Below are 19,928 nucleotides of genomic sequence, written 5' to 3' on the forward strand. Positions count from 1 at the left end.
CTGTATTATCAGGTCTTACTTAGATGTTGGGCTTTTGAAATAAGCAGATAAGGTCCTTATTCTGACAACCTCCCCTTCTCGTCTTCTTGCCATATGAAGCGGGTCTTTGATGTACCGGGACACAGCAATAAGAGCTAGTCTGGGGGGGATTGGGTGGGGTTCTTTGTGTTTTGGCCTTCAATCACGTAAAATAAAAGGTGACTTCCAGCATTTATACAAGAATAGTTCTTTGCTCCAACCTTGATTCTTACACTTTTTAATTTAGGATACAGCCTTCTAAGGGCTTCTGCGGGGGGTGCTATCATTAGAGGAAACAAACGCCCAGACGGATCAGCCATGTTCCACTCCACCACAGCTTTGTTGTTAGACCCAGGTCTAAAGGTTACTGATCCCAAAGGATGGCTCCACTCATTGGTTAATTTCATTGTATCCCCTCCTTTGTAAATTCCTGTTTCCTCAATATCAGATGATTCTATAAAAGAGATTATCTCATTTCCTAGCCTCTCATTAGCTATGTCCTTCCTGTTCAAGCTCTTAACATTGCTTGCATTTCAGACAGTTATCTCTAACATTTCCCTTAATATATGAAATATTTATAAAACAGAAGTCTCTCAATGATGTCACTGTCCAAAATTGAGTAGTCTGGGAGAGGTGGTACATTCACTGGCCTCTGGCCAAAGTTATTCCATACTTACAGATTGAACTTCAGGGAGCGGTCAAGCTTTAGTTCCTTGTAAGCAGTGCAATTTAGGATTTGTAACTTGGTCTTAAATCTTGAGGTTGTAGCTCTAAAAAAAATGTAAGCTGTAAAGTAAAATGGCCACTTGGATCAGATTATGATGAGACTCTGTTTTCATGATGACTTTTGTTCTCCTAGAAGACTTCCTAGCATGTGCATAGCACTGAGAGCTAACCAAGGAGCAAAGGAATTTAAGGTGAAATAGAACAGGGTGAAATAAAGTCATGTGTGAAGACAGGATAGGAGCTAAGAATTGGCACATTCACCAGAAGAAACGGGAAAGTGGCGGCAGTTAACTCCCAGATGATGTCATTGTGGCGAACTTGCCGACTTGAAAGCAAGTGAGAGGCACAGCAAGGAAACCAAATGGAAGGAAATTGATTTCTTGGACTGGGCTGAATACTAGAATCCTATCTTTCTCAAACCCATCTGCAGTTAAATGACTGCTGAGTCTGGCTTTTAAAAGTACTTTCCTTATGGAGCGCCTGGGTGGTTCAGTGGGTTGAGCATCTGACTTCAGCTCAGGTCATGATCTCACAGCTTGTGGGTTCAGGCCCTGCGTCGGGCTCTGTGCTGACAGCTGGGAGCTCAGATCCTGCTTCAGAACCTGTGTCTCCATCTCTCTCTGCCCTTCCCCCACTTAGGCTCTGTCTCTCAAAAAATAAACGTTAAAAATTTTTTTTAAAATAAAAGCACTCTCCTTAGACTTTAAGGCAAAAAACATGACTTCAGTAAATGTCTCTAGTGGAATATAACCATTTTTAACTGCCTTTTATGCTAGTTGGTTATCATGGGTAATATATAAATTAATCTCCAAGAGCCATTTTGTTAGACAAAGAGCTTTGATATTTTCCTCTTCGCCCTCCAACTGTAAAGGTATAACAAACTAATAAATCCTTAAAGATACCTTATCTTTTAAAAAATTAATAAAAGTACTCTCCATGGCATCAATAGCAAGTCTTTTCCTCCTCTGACCAACCTGTTCGTTTAACAAATTCAAAAAATACTTAATTTGAGCATTTCTTTGTGCAAGGATTCTTGGGCACCTTGGCAGGTCCCACTCCCTCTGACTGCGTTTGAGCTCTAGCCTTCCTCAGGATTGGGTCCTTGGCCTTCTTGGTCCACTCTCCAAGCAAGCCCATCCATCCCACACCTTCATCCACCGTCTTCGTGCAGATGATTCTCCAGTCCACATCTCTCCCACCCTCTTCATCTGAGCTCTTGGCACGCACGTCCAGCCACTCTGGATCCCCATTCGGGCTGCCTCTCGGGCACTTAATACAGTGTATCCAAGACACTTCCAGTCTCCTCTAACTTTTTGGAGCCAATGACAACCCCTCTATCTGGCAGCTCGCACCAGAAACCCACGCTTCCCCCTTGACTCAATGTTTAGCCTCAATTATCTCTTCAGTTCATCCACCCTCCTTCCCCCACTGGTCACTACCCCTGGTTCAAGCGCTTAACTGTCTATCAGCCTCTAGACTTAGCCCACTCTAATCCATTCTCCAAACTGAGCTTTCTACAATGCAAATCATAGTAATCTGCCTCAAGTTTCTCAGTGGTTCTTTGTTGAATAATGCCCAAATTCTTCAGTAAGCGTTCAAAGCTACACAAGACTTTAGCTGCTGCTCAGCTCTCCAGCTTCTCTCTTGACTTCTCCCACCTCATGCCCAGAACCACTTACACTTCCTCCAAAGATCCAAGCTTTGTGTCACCTCCTGGCCTTTGCACATACCATTCCCTGTTCCTGAAATACCCTTCTCTTCTTCACTCTCACCCTGTCCCTCTAGGTCTGGTGAATCTACTAGTTAGTTCTTTAGGTTTCAATTTATAGAGACTTACTTCAAGAAACCCACACCAATTCCACCTCCCCTCCCCCACCCCCAGAGCTGGACTAGGTCCTTCTGCTTCCCCAGCACCCAGTATCACCCCCTATTGTCCTTACTACCGTCATTCATTGCCTAAGTTACCTATTTTCCCCCTCATTTGTCTTTGTTTTTGTTTTTTTTTTTAATGTTTATTTATTTTTGAGAGAGAGGGGGACAGAGGATCTGAAGCGGGCTCTGCACTGACAGCAGTGGAGCCCGATGGCGGGGCGTGAACTCACAAACCATGAGATCATCACCCGAGCTGAAGTCAGACACTCAGCAGACTGAGCGACCCACCAGGCACCCCTCCCCCTCATTTGTCTTGCTTACATTTATAACCTTAGCACATAGAGCATGATCACCTAGTCATTGACTAGCTGTATCGAGAACTGAGAGCCACAGCTGAGCACTAACAGAAGGATTGGGACGGGGTCCACGAGCACGTAAGAGGTGATTAATTCATCTGTCTTGGAGCTGCCTTCTCCAGGGATCTATAAAAGTCTTTTCTCATTCCTGTAGTGATTAAACGTTCCTGCTAAGGACTGTTTTTCAGTTGTTTTGTTCTTGGAGAACCCAGGCTTTTCTTTGTGTGTGTAGGGAAGATCATGTCTCTGAAATCTATAATTGGCACGAGATGAGAAGAAATGAGCTTGGGCAAAGAAGCTTTTGTGGCTTTGTCCCATACCCCTCCCCAACCTCCTTATCTTCATTATTAATGAGACAACACTTCCACTTTCCACGAAAAATTCCTTAGAAGGTGGTTAGCTTGATTGTTTCTAAAGTTCAAATTCCTTTTCTACCCTTTCCTTTTTTACGATTAAAAGCCACAGGGGCCCTTCCAAGCCAAACTACGTAATGGGAAAATCGTGGACTCTGGCCTCAGACTGGTTCATATCCTGATCTTGTCCCTTGGTGGTTTTCTCATTTGTACAGAAGAAATCATGTTCACCTCAAGGTTGTTACAGGGATTAAATGATAATGGCTAATTATTACATCCTTAGTATGCGCCCGACACTACTGGGAATCACATGTGTTCATATACTCATTCCTCACAACCAACCCCCTAGGATATAGACACATTTACCTTGAGATCTTTTTTTTTTTTTAAACTGATAATCAATTTATTAAAAAGGCTGACTTAAGCATCTGCAATGGTAACCTCAACCTCAACTCCTGGCTCAATAGTGATGCAAGTAATCTGTTTAACAATCTCAGAAGGACGGTGCAAATCAATGACTCGCTAATGGAGCCTCATCTGAAGACGATCCCAAGTCTTAGAACCTTCACCGCAAGGAGTTTTTCTTGTAGTGATTCTCAGAGTCTTGGTAGGCATCCGAACTGGTCCTTTCACTTTGAGATTCTTTTCCTCGGCGCCTCTGATCAGGTCAGCACATACCTTCTCCAAAGATTGTACGTTGCGGCTGGTTAGAGTAATTCTAATTTGCTGAATCGCCACCTCCGGTTCCACAGGTGTCTTCCCGGTGGCTTTAAAAGCCACGGCTGCCGCGCAGCTTCCTGACCGACTTGTTCCTCGGCGACAGCGGTGAGTCAGGAGCAGGAGCGGGGCCTCCAAAGCTCCACTGTGGCTGCGAGCGCGTTTTCCTCAAAGAGCAAGATCTTCTTTATTAAAGAGCCTAGTACTTAAGTAGGCCTTAACTAAATTTTAGCTGAATAACGGTATGGTCTCACCCTTCATTTTACACATGAGGACACTCGTAACAGTGACGGGACCTGTTCAACATCAAGAGCCATTTGTACAGGTGTGTCTCCAGTTCATCTTTCCATTAAGCTGGTCGGTCTCTGGCCTGTTAATTTTCTGGCCTTGTTTGATCCAAAGGGGCAACAGACAAATGGCAAATAGCTACTTCTTTGCTTATCCTATGTCCAGACTCTGCTCCTAGTTTGTGTCCGCCACACTCCTAAGCCAGGACACCTTTCTAGAAAGGGGTTGCCAACAAAAGCAGTATTTTATTTCATTGTTCTCTCTTTAAGTTTTTATTTAAATTCCAGTTAACATACAGTGTAACATTAGTTTCAGGTGTACAATACAGTGATTCAACACTTCCCTACAACATCCGGTGATGATCACAAGTGCCCTCCTAATCCCCATTCCCCCACCCACCTCCCCTCTGGTAACCATCAGTTTGTTTTCTATAGTTAAGAGTCTGTTTCTTGGTTTGCCCTCTCTTTTCTCCCTTTGTTTGTTTTGTTTCTGAAATTCTACATATGAGTGAAATCATGGTATTTGATGGTATCTTTCTCTGACGGACTTATTTCGTTTAGCATAATACTCTGTAGCCCCATCTACATCGTCGCAAATGGCAAGATTTCATTCTTTTTAATGGCTGTGATATTCCATTATATATATACATATATAGAATATGTGCGTGTGTGTGTGTGTGTGTGTGTCTATCTTACATCATTCATCAGTGAACACTCGGGCTGTTTCCATAATTTGGCTATGGTAGATAATGCTGCCTTAAACATCAGCGTGCATATATCCCTTTGAATCAGTATTTCTGTATCCTTTGGTTAAATAGTAGTGCATTTGCTGGATTGTAGGGTAGTTCTATTTTTAAGTTTTTGGGGAAACTCCATACTATTTCTCTGGAGTGGCTGCAACAGTTTGCACTCCCACCAGTGCACGAGGGTTCCCCTTTCACATCCTTGCCAACACCTGTTGTTTCTTGCGTTGATTTTAGCCATTCTGACACGTGGGAGGTGATAGCTCACTGTAGTTTTGATTTGTATTTCCTCGGTGATCAGTGATGTTGAGCATCTTTTCGTGTGTCTGTTGGCCATCTGTGGGTCTTCCAAAAGTAGTATTTTTCTAATCCCCCGAGCCTCTATAACACAGCCCACTATTGATGGGCATTTCCCATCTGTTTGCTGGGGTCTGGGCAGCTCCTTTGGTGCATGCGCTCAGTGTTTTCCAAATCAGTGGGTTATTTATTTGCATCCGGGAGATAATTACTTTCCAAGATCTCAGGCATTACATACAGCTGGGACTTGGCGAAGAGTTGGAGAGACAGAGTTTCCCATTAAGTCATATTCCCAGGACCTGGTGTGAGCAGCCTCTGACTCCTGTGCCATGATCTCTCAGAAGCCCTGATTCATGTTCTAAAGATTAAGAGGTTCACAAGCATCAAAGGCTTTCGCTTATGAGGGGTATAAACTAGCCCGTCCAAAATAAGGGGGGGCGGGGGGGGGGGGTGACGGGTCCCTAAGCAAATTCCCTTCTTTGTTCTTAGATTGGAAGCCTTCAGGGTGAGAGGAAGGGCTATTCAGTTACCTCACTGCCAGCCCCAGGAGTCAGTCTCTCCTCCAAGCCCCTCTCGGGCATGTACGACACACGGTTAGCAAGGCGATTCATTGTTCTTCCATGGTTTCCTGTGTAGGATGTCTGTTAACAAGCCAGTCCATAAATAAGCTCCTGAAGGGCAAGCATCAAAGTATCCCCCAAAGTCCCTGTCACAATGTTTGATAAATAAAGCCTATTGGTTTCAGATTAAATAATTGCATTAGCTTGGGGAGTCTGGTGATTCTGACTTACACATGATTAGCATATAAACTTCATGAGGACAAGGAGCTTGTTTGGGATGATTGTGCCGTATTCTTGGCGCCTAGAGCGGTTCCTGGTTCACTGCAGACACTCAGTAAGTATTACATAGAGGAGCGGATGGACAGACGGATGGAGGGACAGATAGCGACAAGCCTGTATTTTGCTCCCGTGTGTGCTTGTTTATTTACTTTGAGAGAGAGCATGCAGGAGTGAGAAAGGAGCAGAGAGAGAAGGAGAGAGAGGGAATCCCAAGCGAGCTCTGTGCTGTCGGTGCAGACCCCGACTTGGGGCTTGATCTCACAAACCATGAGATCACGACCTGAACATCAGGAGTCAGACGCTGAGCCACCCAGGCGCCCCTCGCATTGCCATTTTTAATCCTCCCAATTCTATCGTGAGGTAAATAGTTCTGCCCCAGGAAATGGGGCTCAGAGAGGGTAGGGGCACGTTGTAAGTTGTGAGAGGGGAGCTCAGAGCCAGATCTGTGGGACTACAAAATCTTTTTTTATTGCTTTTGCTTTTGCGTATATTTTAGTCACTATGGCAGTGACTCAGCATATCTGGAGTCCAACTCGGAAACCCAGCAAGTTTAGCTCCCGCTCAGATGATCGTGACGCAGACGGACCCGAGGCCACGCCGAGGAACACCGTCCTATACAAAACCGCCTCCACAAGACCAGTGTCCCCTTGCCACCTCGATGGGGTGTGGATTTGGGGAGAGCGGGGAGCCCTCCAACAGCGTGGCCTTCAGCAAAGGCCCGCCCGAGGAGAGGGGTGTCTCCGGGGGCAATGCAGGACCTCACGACCGAGACAGTGTGAGCGCACCCGGAGACAGGATGTCCTCCCCAGAGGAAAGGTCCTCAGAAGCCAAACTGACGGCCAAGCGGCGGCAAGTGGGAGTGCCGTCCTGCAGCGGTCCCTTGGAGGAGTCTTTGTGGTACAAGCGATAGCGGCCCAGGCCCGCTGGCCTCCGTCTCCAGGCTCTCCCAGACACGCCCCTGCGATTGCGACTCGCCATCAAAAAGGACTTGGGATTTGTCTAACTCTGGCAGCACCCCACTTTACGAGACGCCTCTTTGCCGTCTTTCCTAGAGCCCCGTGATGGGCATGCTGAGGAGCCCGGAGGCCACGATGCCCACTTTCCCTGGGAGGTGCCCCGCTGTGGCCCCAGCCTGAGACTGCGGCTCGTCGTGACGCGGCATTACCCGACGGCGCCCGGGAGTAGACGCCATCCGGGGGGTCCCGGCCCCGGATTCCCCAGGCCTCGGGCCGGCCCCACAGTGGCCTGAACACAGCCTCCCCTCTCTCGAGTGCTCTAAGGGGAACCGTGAGCAGTCAGCGCGGTCACACCTCCGCCAGCAGCCAGGGGAAGGCAAGAGGGTCGCGCTCAGGGGCGGGGGAGGACGGCAGCACCAGATCTGCCATCAGCAGGCCACACGCATGCTGGAGCCGGCATCGCAGGGGCCCAGGACGAAATAATTCCATTCTTCTGAAAATAATTTGATCAACATATATTTGTAGTCCAAATGGTCTTGATGGGAAAAAATTAACAAGTTGCTAGACTTCCTTACATTTATTTTGTGCCTTAGAAATGTTTTATTTTATTTTTTTTTTATTATTTTTTTAAACGTTTATTTATTTTTGAGACAGAGAGAGACAGAGAACGAACAGGGGAGGGTCAGAGAGAGAGGGAGACACAGAATCCGAAGCGGGCTCCGGGCTCCGAGCTGTCCGCACAGGGCCCGACGCGGGGCTCGAACTCAACAGACCGCGAGATCATGACCTGAGCCGGAGTCGGACGCTTAACCGACCGAGCCACCCAGGCGCCCCAGAAATGTTTTATTTGGGGGCGCCTGGGTGGCTCGGTCGGTTGGGCGTCCGACTCCGGCTCAGGTCACGATCTCGCAGTAGGTGGGTTCGAGCCCCGCGTCGGGCCCTGTGCCGACAGCTCGGAGCCCGGAGCCCGCTTCGGATTCTGTGTCTCCTCCTCTGTCTGCCCCTCCCCTGCTCGTGCTCTGTCTCACTCTGTCTCTCAATAATAAATAAACATTAAAAAAATTTACGAAAAGAAATGTGTTTAGTTTTAATGGGAGCAAGGAAGGGCGTTAAGTGGAAGCACCATAATCTTTTTAGTGCCTGGAGCCTTCAAGGGCCCTGATCTAGGCCCGAATGGGGACAGGTAGCCCGTGCTGGGTCCCTTCGTATTCCCAAGCCTCTGCTTCAACGCGGCCAGGCTGTGGTGGTGGAGCCACCACAAAGAAGGAATAGGGAAGAGCACTGCGTCTGAGCGGAACAAACCAAACTGCGGAGGTCAGATCCATAAACGACTGGGTTCAGCCCCTACTTCTGTACCACTTTAGAGACGACCCACGAAGCTCATTCACTCACGTATCGCCCTTTCTCCAGAGAACTTCTATAACCTTTGCAGTCCAGCCACCACTTCCGTTCCCTCTGCTAACTGGCATCTGTATCTTCATTTCTCCCCGAGGAACGGGCCGCTTGCCGGCTCCGCTCAGGCACCGGTCGGCACCCTCCAGCCACAGGCCACGGGGATTGCGTCAGCGGGGAACCAACGACTCCCGTCAGGCCGACCCCGGCCGATAAGCCCCCACCCCGGGACGCCTGTTCCGGCTACTGGGAACCACCCTCTCTTCCGTTTCCGATGTGGCCTGGATGTGATGCCAACCCAGGGGACGCCGAGCCAAGAAAGAGGCAGCTCTGTGCCTCGACTTCCAGACTTTGAGATGCCGTGAGCAGCAAAATGCTGTGCTTAAGCAAAACGCAAGCCGCTTGGAGTTGAACTGGGGGCATCTGATACCAAAAGAGTACTTCCAGGGGCGACTTGCTCTTGCCACGGCCATGCCTTTAGCTGGACTTGGTCAATTCACGTTCCTATGCCCACCACTCCCAGGGCCCGAAGCAGTGGTTTTCAGACAAGGGGCACAGCTGCCCCGAGGAGGGAGGCATTTCACACATTGGTGGGGGCATTTTGGGGTGACTGGGGGCATTTCCACGATGTTGGGGGAACGCAAGCGGCACGCCTGGGGGGAGCCTGCCACACCGGACTGTTGAAGAGCGTGGCTGCGGTGACACTGGTCTTGGTTCGCTTCAGACCTTTACCGAGAGCCGCTCATCGTGTGGAAAACTCGCATCGAAAATGGCCACAGCACCGGGGACCCAAGTTGCTACCACGGCACACGTGCACCAGCCGCAGGGCGCTGGCTGCCTGAAGGCCACACGCATCAGACTGGTGTAACTGGCCCAGGTGCTTACATGTGGAAATAGGTTTGGTTTTTACAAATCGCTTTCCTTTGATTTCTTCTTTTTATTACAGTTAGGGCATTATAATGATTATTTTAAAGTCATGTGGCCAAACAGGTTAAATTACCTGGGAATTTCATTTTAGGATAGGAAGGAGGACGTTACAAAACATGAGGCTAACAAGGACGTCTGGGAAGTTGGAGACTCGCCACCCAGGGCAGCTAGGCATCCTCAGTGGGGAGCCCCTCTGAGGCCTCCCCGTCTGTTCCTCGCAGCAGGCTGGCCTCCGCTGGCTGCGTCGTCGGCAGGCTCTACCCTAAAAGGACATGTGAAGGCTGAGCGGGCAGAGAAAATGAATGGGCTCTTCTGGCTGGCGCCTGCAGCTCTCACAGCTTCCCGGAGGGAGGGAGTGGGGGCTGTGGAGGGCCGGGGGCCAGGCAGCCTCCCAGGACAGGGCCTCACCCGGAGCTTGGGCTCCACTGTGGTTCCGGCCCCAGGAGCCCCCGATTAAAGAATCCAGAGCGAGGCAGGCCTCCAAGCGCAAGTAAAGAACATTGCCAGAGGCGCGCACACATTTCTATGACACAGATGGTTCTAGAAAATGTGAGTCAGGACAGACCAGAATCCTGAGGGCTCTTGGGGCCAAGATGGTGGGGGGGGGGGGGGGGGGGGGGGGTTGGGGGGAAGGAAATCTGTCCCCATCTTGGCTCCTTCCCCGGACCTGTGTTCTGGGTTTGGTGCCGTGAGTGGACACGGCAAAAGGCCTGCTCAGGAAGTTGTGTGGTCGCAGCTGGCCTGGCCTGAGACCTGGCCTCCCAAAGGCCCGGACGGCATAGACTCGAGGGGCTTTGGGGTCCAGACCAAGGCCTAGACGCTGCAGGGCAGTGCTGCCACACTACACCGCCATTCCAGAGTACCCCTGGATTCAGTGGTGGGTCAGCCAGCACCCCCGCCTTCCCAGAGGGAGGGCCACCCCCCAGACCCCAGCACCCCTTCGGCACTTCCAGGCTCGCTCCAGGGAGAAGGCTGAGAAGGAGCTACCCTTGCACCTCCCTCCCCAGCTGTTCTTGGAACCAAGAATGTTTATTTACCAGCCTTTTGGTAGGTTCCTCCGGGAAGGGATCTCGTGGGAAGGCTCAAGGGGGAGACGGAGGCACAGGACAGGGTGATGATTCATCGCAGCTCATTCTTGCCTCCCTGCCCGGTCCTACTGTGTGTGGAAGCCCAAGTCCAGATCATGTCAAAGTGAGTCTCGGTTCCAGCAGTCAGCCGGGCCACCCTTCCCTCCACCTCCTGCTAAGCTCCCCCAAAGATGCTGCCCTAAGCCTAGTCCTGTGGCCACCAGAGATATAGGGATCTGTGGGTCTTTGCGGGACCACCTCTAGGTATGCCTTGACCTTGGGTCAAGACAGACAAGACAGGCAGGGTCAGAGTTCCATCCTTCCAGCTCAGGTACAGAGCTGGCCCGGGACAATGCTCTGGCACCTGCTCGAGGTAGAGTGCAGTGGATGGGCTGTGTGGGCCCGCTCACGTCCAGGCAAGCTGGTCTGCGCGACCAGACAGGCAGGGCAGCGCCAGCTGCCCACTGGCTCTCGGGACAGGGCCTTGAATCTATGTCTCCCCCAGGGTCACGTATGGAGAAGGTCAAGGAACATCGTGGGGCCGTGAGGACTGGGGTGGGCAGCAGAGACAGAGCTGGGTCCTTGAGCAGTGACAGCCTCCTGATGCTCCCAGCTCCCAGGACAACCCCTCCCCAGATGCCACCCCCTGGACCTACCCCCTGGATGCTTGTGTCCCTCCTCAGTGCTCCCAAATCAGAGTGCTCAGCGCAGGAAGTGCTTCTCGGTAGACACATCATCCGGGCGGATGTCAGCTGCCTCTCCTCCTCAGGCTGTGTCGGGTTTTCACCCTGTGCCCAATTATAAAGAGAACTCAGCTTCCTTTCAAGCGCCCCACTCATGAATGCCCCCAAGAGAAATGTGTAGATGGCATGAGGGGTTCCGAGGGGCTATATTCGCATGAGTTAGAAGTGACCACAGATCTCCCTGGACAATCAAAGTGATAGTAGCTTAAATAAGGTAGAGGTTTGCTTCCCTCTGTTCATCACGTCTGTAGGCATTTAGAGCAGCCTGGCCTGGTGTGCCTCAGTGTCAGGGACCCAAGCTCCCTCCACCTTGTGGTGCTGTGTACTGGGCAGAATAGAGTCCCCACAGGGTTCACGTCCACCCAGAACCTCGGAATGTAACCTTATTTGCAAATACGATCCTTGCAGGTAACCAGGAGGAAGTCAGACAGGAATAGGGGGAGGCCTTCAACCCAGCGGCGTCCTTATGGGAAGAGAGGAGGACACACTGAGACACAGACACAGAGGGAAGGCCACGTGATGAGACGCAGCCAGGGAAGCATCTACAAGCGGAGGATGGCCCACAACCACCAAAGGCTGGGAGAAAGTTTCCGGAAGGAACCGACCCCGCCCGCACCTTGATTTCAGACTTCTGGCTTCCGGAACTGTGAGAGAACACGCTTCCGAGAGAAAGAATATGCTTCCGTCGCTTTAAGCCGCCCAGTTTGCGATCATTTGTTCTGGTGGCCTCACCAAACCAATAGGGCTATCACGTATGGCCTCCTTCCCCAAGGTCACCTTGAGGTCCCACGTGGTACCTGCACTTCAAACAACCCATCTGCGTTTCCAGCCGTCAGGAAGGAGAAAGGAGGAAGAAAACAAAGAAGACATAACTTTCCCCTGACGGACGCATCCCGGATGTTGGACGCGCAGTCTCTGTTTTTTTCATCCCCTTGGCCACAGTTGAATCACCTGGCAGCATGTGGCCAGTTAAAAATGGTTGCTTTTATTACTGTGGAGAAACGGGAGAAGGGTAATTGGGCACAATATTGCTCATGCTACTCCCTCCATTAGATGTTTCTGGCCCCCAAACCCCCTGCTGACGGATCTAGCCCCACCGTGGTTTCCCAGAGTGGCACCCCACCGGCTCTCTCCCCCCCCAACCCCCCTCCCACCCCCAGCTCCAATCCCCTTCTTTGTCAGGGCACTTCAGGTCAGTGCCAGCTCCCCCTCGTCTGGCACAGCCCACAGCCACCTCAGCGCTCAGAGGCAAAGGCCCTGGGGCCAGCACCCGGACTCCTGGGAAGGCGGAACACTAAGACCCCGGACTCCCGTCTGCTCCTCACCCCACCCTCAGCCCGAAGGACTTAGCCAAGTATTTCTTCCAAACAAGTCCAGGGCGCAGCCTATCAGAATATCTGGAGAAAGAAATTTCCTGCATCTCCATACAAACGAGACTGTGTCATCTTTCCAGCCTGGCCGTGGTTGGTCGGAAGTCACCACTTCACGGCCCAGCAAGGGAAGCGTCCAGACTCAGAGCAGGCCCCCCCCCCCCCCCGCCCCACCCCATCACCAGCCAGTAGGCCGCGGGGAAGGAAGCAGCTGCGTCCAAGGGGCGCAGGCTTCCCCAGCCCAGCCGGGTGTTCAAAGGCGATGGATTGCAGGGTCCCTTGGCAGCAGGAGGTCCCCCCCCCCCCCCACCATGGACTTCTTTCACTCTCTGTGTGTTTTTCATGTGGTCCTGTTGACTCCAGAGCCCCTGTTCAGCAGTCCCAGAGAGCTCTGGGACTCTGCTTTAACAGCACCTGTCGGAGCTGGGGCCCACCGTATCCTGCAGCTGGTGGAACTGGAGGGCGGCCGCCAAGTGTCACAAAGCGGGGAGCACAGTCTTGACGTGTTAGTGTCGACGGCTGGGACGCCGAGGGGCCCAGAGAGCGGCCGTCCAGGCCTCAGGCTGTTGCAGTATTTGACGACGACGCCCCTTCTGTTTGCACCAGTGTCCCTGGAGCTTCCCCTGTTGGCTCTGCCCAGGCCCTCAGTTGGGCCATATTTGCCTGAGCCCGAAGGGATGGACACGGTTCCTATCACTTTTCCTGGACAGCTTTTTCGCCCCTAGAGGCTGCAAATACTCAGAGCAAGGGTGACTTAACTCTATTTGGCAGAAACCTCTGAGCCCAGACAAGATGCTGCTACCAAGCTCGTTACTCCAAATCTCTGCCGACTTTGGCACCTCCCCCCAGGATCTTGGCAGGCCCTCCCGGGACCTGGTCCAGCCTGGAGTCAGAGAACCGGGCCGCTGCCCTGACTTACAGTAAGAGGGGGGAGGGGGTCCCAGAGCTGGAGGCCGGGGCATGTGTCTGTGCCCCCCACCCCCACCTCTCCTCCTTGATGGGGAGTTCCAAGGCCCCGGGGTGGAGCCACCACTGCCCAGCCCGTGTGAGCCTGTGTGAGCCCGGAGTCGTCCTTGCAAGTCAAGCGATCAGCGTGAACACGCTCAGCAAAGGAGCCCTTACCCCATACACACAGAGATGTTTTAGAAAGCCAAGGGCCGCGCATAGCCACCCCGGAAGGACTGGAATCAGACACTCAGGGCCCCCAGACTCCAGGGAGAGCCCTGCCCTGGGGCTTAGCTCTGTGCAGGCCACCCATTTGGGGCCTAGCCATAGACAGAACTGACTTCCAGTCACTCCCACACAGAGCCAAAGGCAGAGCCCAGAGAAGAGCGTCAAGCGCAGAGCTAAAGGCGGGAGGGAGTCCTCCTTCCAGCTTTGAGGGAGGGGAACTCCTCCTCCGACTTGCCGCTGACGGGAGCCAGCAAAGATCCTTTGGCTTAAGCTGGGTTTATACATATATATATTTTTTTTCTTTTTTTTTTAAACTTATTTTTTAAAGTAAGGCCACCCAACATGGGGCTCAAACTCACGACCCCAAGAAGTGTCGCATTGCTCTACCAACTGCGCCAGCCTGGCGCCGCTGGCTTAAGCCGTTTTGAGAGGGGTTCCTGTCCCTGGACTTGAAGGAGTTGAGGCAGGAGGGAAAGCGAGGCGGTCCCGCCAAAGGGGGAGAGCTTGCAGCGAGCGGGGAGCCCGCATGGGGGCCCGGGGCCGGGGGCGGCGACGGGAGGGCGGCCCGGGCGACCGATGGGAGGAAAGCAGCGATGCCCGGGCGGCCCGGTCCCCACTCCAGAGCGCGTGCGATTTCTGGGAACCTCTGCGCGCCCGACCGCTGCGCTGGCACAGCCGGAGTCCGGGTTCCTGGAAGTGTCCGCCCGAGGGTGGGGCGGAGGGGGTGCGCCTGGGGCCTGGCAGGAGCCAGATTTCCGCCCCGCCCAGGCCCAGGTCCGGGTGGACGGCCGCTCCCCTGCTGCTCTACCCCAGGGCCCCGGCTGACCCCACCCTTCCCTGAGCTGACCGTCGGCTGGGGGTCTACCCCCCGCAGTCCGGGCTCCCGCACCCCCCCCCCCCCCCCCGCAGCCCGCTCTGTCCGCGGGGCCGGCCTCGCGCGCTCTCCCCGCTGCCCCTGCGCTCCAGCGCCGTCCCAGCCCCTTCGCGGCGCCCAGCGCCCGCAGCTCCGCAGTCAGCAGGTGTGGGTGGGGCCAGAGAAGGTGCACGTCCAACAGGTTCCCAGGTGACGCTGCCGAGGCCACTCTGGGGACCGCACTTCGAAAGCCAGCGGCCAGTCCATACACATTCTCCCCTCACCGCCCGTAGTTTCACTTTTGGCTTCGTATGTCTGTCAGCAGCGAAAGGCTTTTGGTCCCAGGGCCAGACAGAAGTTCTACCTCCTGCCCTTGACCTCAGGTTCAGCTGAGCTCATGGATCATTTGCTAATGATGAGGAGAAGGGTAAAAAGGGAGATTTAATGTGACTGTGTGCACTTTCCATCATCAGGAATTATTCCTTTTATGAAGATGAATCAACTATTTTATCTTGTGGCTCAGTTATCGCCGTCTCACACTCCTTTCTGGTCTGTATGGAGGTCTCACCAGGAGAGCAACGGTCACAAGGGAAAGCACTGGTGTTTAGGCTAAGGCAAGAGGAGGTCAGGGCGTGCTTAGTGGCTCACAAGAACTCCTTCTGCAGCATCCCACCCAAACGCCAGGGACAGCCACAAGACTAAAGACATTCCGTGTGCCTTGTCTTGCTGGTTCTCGAGATGTGTCAACAGCCGGGAAACCACCCAGATGCGGTCACTTTAGCATTTATACTCTGTGCTCACATCACATGCCGTGCAGTGTGCATTTTTAAGCTTGCTTAGAAGCTGGCGATACCCCTAAGCACCTTAAGCGTCTGTATCTATGAACACCAGCTGCTGTGAGTCCCACCAGTCTCTTGCAGATGTACACTTGCTTGGAAAAGATCTTGCTTCCATGGGGCACCTGACTGGCTCAGTTGGTAGAGCATATGACTCTTGATCTCGGGGTTGTGAGTTCAAGACCCGTGTTGGGTATAGAGTCTACTCAAAAAAAAAAAAAAAAAAAAAAAAAAAAAAAGATCTTGTCCCAGATTTGCTCTTCTGCAAGTCCATTAAAAAAAATTTTTTTTATGTTTATTTCTGAGAAAGAGAGACAGAGTGTGAGTGGGCAAGGGGTAGAGAGAGAGGGAGACATAGAATCCAAAGCAGGCCCCAGGCTCCAAGCCGTCAGCACAGAGCCCGATGCGGGGCTCGAACCCACGAACCATGACGTCGTGACCTGAGCCAAAGTGGGACGCTTCACCAACAGAGCCACCCAGATGCCCCTCTGGAAGTCCAAATAGCCCGCGTCTTTTTGCCAGCTTCATCAAGTCCACATGACAGTTGGGGACTATGATGTAAGTCACACCTCTGGGATAGGGCAAGGAAACCTGGCACTCGAAGCCAAGATGGACTCCAAGACTCCGGCCTCACCCACTGTCAGGACTCCCCTGCTTTCCTGCTCACTGATAACTCCCTTAGGGGATGGGGATGTGTATTCCCACTTGGGTATGCTCTCTTTCCACGAAATCAAGCGACCCTTGCGGACCAAAATCCAGTTCCGCCACCTCTGCATGGACTCTGAGCTGGGAAGACAGATGTATCCGAATCCCCCATACATCATGAGTTTTGGACAGTGACAAAACCCAACTTTCCTGGAAGGACTTTTTTTTTTTTTTTTTTTTTTTTGCCCAGGCAGTGGGTTGGCAGTAGTTCATCTTTTGATTTGCGCTCGGTATTTCAGTACGTTCCTCCTCCAACCTGCTGATTAGATCCAGGCCCTGTGCTTTCTCAGAAACATGCTCTTGGTCTGAACTCCCCCTGTTGGAGCTCCGAGATAAAGTCAATCCAGCTGATTGCCAGGTTTGTCTGAGTGGGTCAGCCTTAAGGGCTTAATTTAGGTGGCTTCACCCTCTCATCCGATTCATTCTCTTCGGGGGTTTTGACACAGTTCCTCTGTGTGTGGTTTCAGCTATTTGCCCTTCAGTAGAGAGAGAGGCCAGGCAGTTGCCTGCGACAGCTGCAAAGATGACTTCATTTTAGAGCTGTGTCACTTTTGGATCTGCTTTCTCAAGCAACGGCAACAAAAGAAAAAGAAAATAAACAAATGGGACTACATCAAGCTAAAAAGCTTTTGCACAGCAAAGGAAAATATTAATAAAACCAAAAAGCAACTTACTGAATGGGAGAAGATACTTACAAACTTGATAAGGGGTGGATATCCAAGATATGTAAAGGACTCAGACAACTGAATAACAAAAAGGCAAACCCTATTAAAAAATGGGCAGAGGACCTGAAGAGGCATTTTTCCAAAGACATACAAGATGGTCAACAGGCACAGGAAAAGATGCTCCACATCACTAACCATCAGGGAAATGCGAATCAAAACCGCAATGAGATACCACCTCACACCTGTCAGAATGGTTATTATCAAAGAGATAAGAACAAGTGTTGGCAAGGAAAAAAGAGAACCCAAGTGCACTGTTGGTGGGAATGTACATTCGTGCAGCCATCATGGAAAACCATATGTTGGAGGTTCCCGCAAAAATTGGAAACAGAACTATCATGTGATTCAGCAATTCTACGTCTGGGTATCTATCTGAAGAAATGAAAACACTAATTCAAAAAGATATATGTACCCGTATGTAATTGCCAAGATATGGGAGCAACCTAAGTGTTCACAGACAAATGAATGGATAAGATGTGGTATATATATATTCAATGGACTATTACTCAGCCATAAAAAGAAATGAAATCTTGACATTTGTGACAACATGGATGGACCTGGAGGGTATTCTGCAAAATAAAATAAGTCAGACAAAGGAAGACAAATACCACATGATTTCACTTATATGTGAAATCTAAAAAGCAAAAACAAATGAAGAAACAGAACAAAACAGAAACAAACTCAGAGATACAGAGAACAAACTGGTGGTTTCCAGAGGGGAGGGAAGTGGGGGGATGGGCCAAATAAATGAAGGGAATTAAGAGGTGCAAACTTCCAGTTATAAAATAACAGGGATGCAATGTACATCATAGAGAATATAACCAATAATATTGTAATAATTTGGCGGCTCTTGGCTGGTTCAGTTGGTAGAGCATGCAACTGTTTATCTCAGTGTCGTGAGTTCAAGCCCCATGTTGGATATAGAGAGTACTTAAAAAATTTTTTTTAAATAGTGTGATAACTTTGTATAATGACAGATGGTAACTAGACCTATTGTGATGAGCATTTTGTAATGTATAAAAATATCGAATCACTCTCTTGTACACTGAAACTAATATAATATTGTATGCCAATTATAATTCAATAAAAAATTAAAATGTTTGAAACTGGAAAAAAAAAGAACTGTGTAGCATGGCACAGAGATGTGTGGCCTCCCACCCCCAAGGTGTTCAAGGGCTAAGGTCCATAGAAGGGCTGCAGATGGCTCAGATTTGTCCCTCGAATGCAGAACTCAGCCAGTCCCTTTTATTTTCAGGGAAAGCTTGGTTAGCTCCCCTGAAGTATTGTGCATATTCCAAGAATTGAATTTGGGGTTGAGTTTTTCCCAGCAGCAACATTTTGATAATCCTACAATTGGAGTGATGGGTTTATACAGATTCATTTCATTTCATTTCATTTCATTTCATTTATTTTGAAAAAGAGCATGAGCAGGGGAGAGGCAGAGAGATAGGGAGAGAGAGAATCCCAAGCAGGCTCCACACTGTCAGCAGAGCCCAACGTAGGGCTCAGTCCTACGAACTGTGAGATCATAACTGGAGCCAAGATCAAGAGTCAGACACTTAGTCAACTGAGCCATCCAGGCACCAGAAAGTCATTGTGGGTGCACTGGCACTTTGGGAAAACTGGAGTTGTCAAGAAAAAAACCAGTGGGATGTTTTGGTAGGCCTAAGAACTGGGAAGGGGAGGCACTGGTTTACCGTACTGCTCTGAACTCATGGATATACAGAGCAGACTCAACATGGGCACTGCCCAGATGGCACTTCAGAGGGAAGCAGTTTGCCTTTGTGACAAAAATATTCTTTGTACTCATACCAGGACATATCACATTGACATTTTTTTTTCCAATTTAGTGCTTGTATCACACAAGTGTTCAAGGAATTGAAGAAATTCTTAAAGTATAAAGAATGATAGCAATTTATCTACTGTTTCAAGTCATATCTGCTTGTTCCAGTATCACCCACAATCACAAAGGTACAAGTCAGAAACCAACCTAGATCCTTGACAACTTGAGGTAATGGTAAGAAGCTACCTCTGGGTTTATTGTAAGAAAATTAGCCTGACATTTTTAATTAATAACAAATCCCCTTGTTGAAGGCACTTTGAGTTGATATGACATATACAGAAATTATGTCTACAACAGGATTCTTTGGGTTGCAAGTGACAGAAACCCAATTTGAATCCATCTGAATAGAAAACTATTTGGTTGATTGGAGGGCTGCTGGAGCTTCTGTAGGAACGAGAAGAGCTCTATGGAGCTCAGAGTCTGGACCCAGGGATTTGACGACCCTAGCATCTTCTCTTTGCATCTCTCTGGGTGACAGCTTCATTTTCTCAGGCTTTTTTATGTGACAAAGGACATGGTTATAAGGCTACCCTGGAATCTCATTTTACAATAACCTGAACACAATTCAACAGAAGAATGCCTCGGAAAGACTCTCATTGGCTTAGCTTGAATCACATGCCCATCCTGGGCCAATCACCATGGTCAGAGATGCAGGGTAAGATTAGTCCATTCCCAGCTGTGTGCCCAACCCCGTGGTCAGGTGTATTACCAGGAGGGACAGAGGTGATGGGCAGACAAAGATAATAGCCACCACAATGACCATAATCCTGGAAGTCAGGCAAACGCACCCAGAAGGCAAATGCAAAACAGGAGTGGTATTTATTGTAGCCTAGAGCCCAGGGTTCAAAGGCACGAGGACCTAGATTTGGTCCGGTTCCACCACTCCCCTGCTGTGCAAACTCTGAGTTCTTAACCTCTCTGTACCTCCTGTTATTTATCTTGTCAAAGACAAAACTTGGACAAAGAGACTGATATGATTTAGCTTACTGCAATAGAAAGCACCCCAGATCAGACATCAGCATGTACATTACCTCAGGTAAAGTACAACATTAATCTATACAATTCTGAAAATATTATCCATCTCATGGATGTGGTGTGAATTAAATAATTTATGTAATTCACTTAGCACAATG

The 19,928-nt window shown here is 50.3% G+C and overlaps 1 long non-coding RNA gene and 1 pseudogene across 2 annotated transcripts; both read right to left on the bottom strand.

Moving 5' to 3' along the window:
- Positions 1 to 3,745: 3,745 nt before the first annotated feature.
- On the bottom strand, positions 3,746 to 4,303 carry LOC122226092 (annotated as a pseudogene).
- A 5,180-nt stretch (positions 4,304 to 9,483) lies between these two features.
- On the bottom strand, positions 9,484 to 11,977 carry LOC122228352. Of its 2 annotated transcripts, none has more exons than XR_006206538.1 (4): positions 11,910 to 11,977; positions 11,207 to 11,338; positions 10,521 to 10,639; positions 9,484 to 9,745 (listed from the first exon to the last, which is right to left on the bottom strand). It is a non-coding gene; the product is annotated as an uncharacterized LOC122228352 (long non-coding RNA). The 2 variants fall into 2 exon arrangements; XR_006206537.1 differs by lacking the exon at positions 11,910 to 11,977 and adding an exon at positions 11,676 to 11,880.
- Positions 11,978 to 19,928: the final 7,951 nt, after the last annotated feature.

This window comes from Panthera leo, chromosome C1 (genome assembly GCF_018350215.1).
Source record: "Panthera leo isolate Ple1 chromosome C1, P.leo_Ple1_pat1.1, whole genome shotgun sequence".
Lineage (NCBI taxonomy): Eukaryota > Metazoa > Chordata > Mammalia > Carnivora > Felidae > Panthera > Panthera leo.